The following is a 3,314-nucleotide window of genomic DNA, read 5'->3' as shown; positions in this document are numbered from 1 at the left end:
TTAACGATCACCAAATTGGCTGAAATTTTGCATAGATGATTTACACAATATTATCTAGATACTGGACGGTGGAGATGAGAAAATTTGATCAGAAAGTGGTGCAAAAATAGAAATCCGCACCGAAACTTTCGGTGCAGACGTCCGCAGCCAAGAAAGGCTATATATATATATAACTCAGAGTTACAAACTTACAAATTTAAATTAATGCATATGTAAGAGCAAGGGCTCTGTTTACACGAGTATTTTACTGGAGAGAGAATGGGAAGAGAGGAGAGGAGAGGAGAAGAAGAGAAAAATGAAGCCTGTCTTACAATGAAGCCGGAGGCCTCTATAAATAGAAATTACAAAAGTGATGAATAGTAAAAAGTGACTGTTGGTGAATAGTAACTTGTCTGCCACTGAGTAACTGTTGGTCATGTGATTTACTGTTGATGAATAGTGGACTGTCTGTCATGTGATTTACTGTTGATTTCGGTGAAAAGCTGACTGAGATGGTCTTGACTGGAATTAATCAAACTCAGCATATGGGTCTTGACTATCTTCATAATCTGCCCATCTTTTTGGTTGATTGGGGGAACTTTGATGACTGTGTGATGATGATTCTGATGGAGAATGTTCTTCTTCATCATCTGTAGATAAATTTGCTGCTTTTTGTAGGAATTGTTTAGCTAGATCTTTTAATTCTTCTGCTTTGGAAGATGAAGATGAACTGGAGGCTTTTTTCTTCCTAGAAGAAGATGGTGACTGATTTGTCTTCTTGGAAGAAGATGGTGACTGAGGAGTTGGAGATGTTAACTGCGAGATCGGAGGGGCCGGCTGAATGGAAACCGGAGCTTTTGAACTCGAAGGAACAACTGTGAATTCTTCACTGAATTGAGTTAAAACTCTTTCAGGGTCGAATTTATCCCACCATTTTACTAGGTATTGTCTTATAACCATGTAATCTTCAGGTTCAATTTTGTATTGCCATTTCATAATCCAAGGAATTTTATATTTGGCCATGAAATGAAGAGTGGCAGAAAACCTCTTCTCATATTTTGAAAAGGTCATAACTGTAGTAAATTTCGTGACTGCATTCTGAAGTTGTAATGGGAGAAGATCATAAGGGCAACCATGGTTATCCCACCAATTACCAAACCACATAGGGAATTGGCGGTTGAATCTTCTATCGAAATTGAGGAACCACGAATGACTAAAATCCTCGGTTTGATGGAGGAATATTTTATCCCATGCTTCGATGTAATCATGATAGGTAAATGTGATTGTGTCTAATGTGTGGGGAGTAGAGGGGGGATCACCCCATTGGGCTAGTGACATGATTCAGATTATATAAAGGGAATGATATAATATCTTAGATTGGTCTTTTGGATCAAGGATTGGTTTAATAAATATTGACTCAGTTTTATACAAAATGTCTTTATAAAATGCTAATGGGGGTTTACCTGGAGGGTAATGAGAGGTTGGACCAAAATAACTTTTTACTAAAGAAACAAGATTTTTTTAGATGACTCAAGATGGGTTCAATGTAAAATAGGCCATGCTCAATCCTGATAATGTAAGGGGAGGATTTTTTATAATTGATTGGAAGGATAGATCAGGAGCCTGATTTGTAAGGGTCGAACTGGTTGACTAAAGCTGATTGGTAACTGAGTTTATTTTGACTGAGAGTGCTACCAAGAGCACTATACTGGTTAACTAAAGCAACAGAAGAATGACTTGTAAAAGGAACTATGTTTGATTTTGACTCAGGTGATTCTGGCTTAACTGGAGAGGACACCGTGGCTTTTGATTTTTCGGGATTTCTCCTTTTGGATGAGCTAAGCTTCATGTTGTGGCGCCCTGTAGAAATTCACGAGTTAGGAAATCGGGGATATGATTGTCACTGCCTTTAATGAATGCAATTTCAAAATCAAAGATACTTAAAATTGCTTGCCAACGGGCAAAGATCTGTTTACTAGCAATGTTTTGAACATCTTTTTCTAAAACATCTTTAGCACTTTTACAATCAACTCGGACTAAAAAATTTTGATTTAATAAATCATCTTGAAATTTACTGATACATAAAACAATTGATAAAATTTCTTTTTTAATAGTACCATAATTTGATTGGGCTGGATTCCAAATCCCAGAATAAAAACGAACAATTTGCTCAGGATGATTAGGAGAAAGTTGTTGTTTGAGAATACCTCCATAACCTATTTCAGAGGCATCAGTTTCTACTATTTTATAGGAATCGGGAAGAGGGATTCCTAAGCATGGTAAGGTTTTGACATGACTCTTAAATTCTTTGACTAAGGATGTATGTACTGAAGTCCAAGGGGAAGGATTTTTTGTAATCTATCAAATAGAGGTTTACAATGTTTCCTAAGGTTTTTGTAAAAATCTGCTACATAATTTAAAGATCCTAGGAATCTTTGTAATTGATTTTTATCTAAAATGACATCTGGAAATTTGTCAGCGAATTGTATCGCTCTATTAATGGGTTTAATTTGGAGTTGGTGAATGTTAAATCCAAGAAAACGAATGTTGGTTTGGAATAATTTGATTTTTGAGGCAGAAATAACTAGACCATTATTCTTTATTCTTGAAAAGAATTGGTGAAGATGTTTCCAGTGTTGATCAATTGATTGAGAAAAGATCCGAACATCATCAATGTAGACAATGGACAAGTGACTGTAAGGATTGAATATGTTATTCATTATGTTTTGGAATTCGCTAGGGGCATTTTTTAATCTGAATGACATAACATTCCATTCATAATGACCAAAGGGTGTGACAAATGCAGTTTTGTATTTGTCAGCTTCACTAATTTGAATTTGTCAAAATCCTGATTTCATATCAAATTTACTAAAGATAATAGATTTGTTTAATCTGTTAATGAGATCTCGTTTATTGGGAATGGGATACCTGATCCATTCTAAAACTGTGTTAAGAGGTTTGTAATTTATAACTAGACAAGGAGTCCTTCGTTCGAGTTCAGCATTTTTCTGACCATAGAAAACTGGGCAAGACCAAGGGGATTTACTAGGGCGAATAATATCTTTATTGAGTAAATCATTAATTTCATTTTTACAAAAATCCATGATTTCGTGACTCATTTGAATTGGACGAGCTTTAGTAGGGATATTTTTCTCATTGAATTCTTTGATGTAGGGTAGTGAGACAATATGTTTTTTCCTGTGCCAAAATGCAGTAGGAATATCATAACATATTTCTTTGATTATCTTTTCTTCAAAAGTTTTGATCTTTTGCTTGAAGAAAAGTAGTTTTTGGAGTTTGATTTTTCAATTTCTTTTGAAATTTAATTTCTTCTT

The sequence above is a fragment of the Fragaria vesca genome, linkage group LG6 (assembly GCF_000184155.1).
Source record: "Fragaria vesca subsp. vesca linkage group LG6, FraVesHawaii_1.0, whole genome shotgun sequence".
Classification (NCBI taxonomy): domain Eukaryota; kingdom Viridiplantae; phylum Streptophyta; class Magnoliopsida; order Rosales; family Rosaceae; genus Fragaria; species Fragaria vesca.
The sequence above is the reverse complement of the archived record's forward strand: the minus strand, read 5'-3'. Positions refer to the sequence as shown.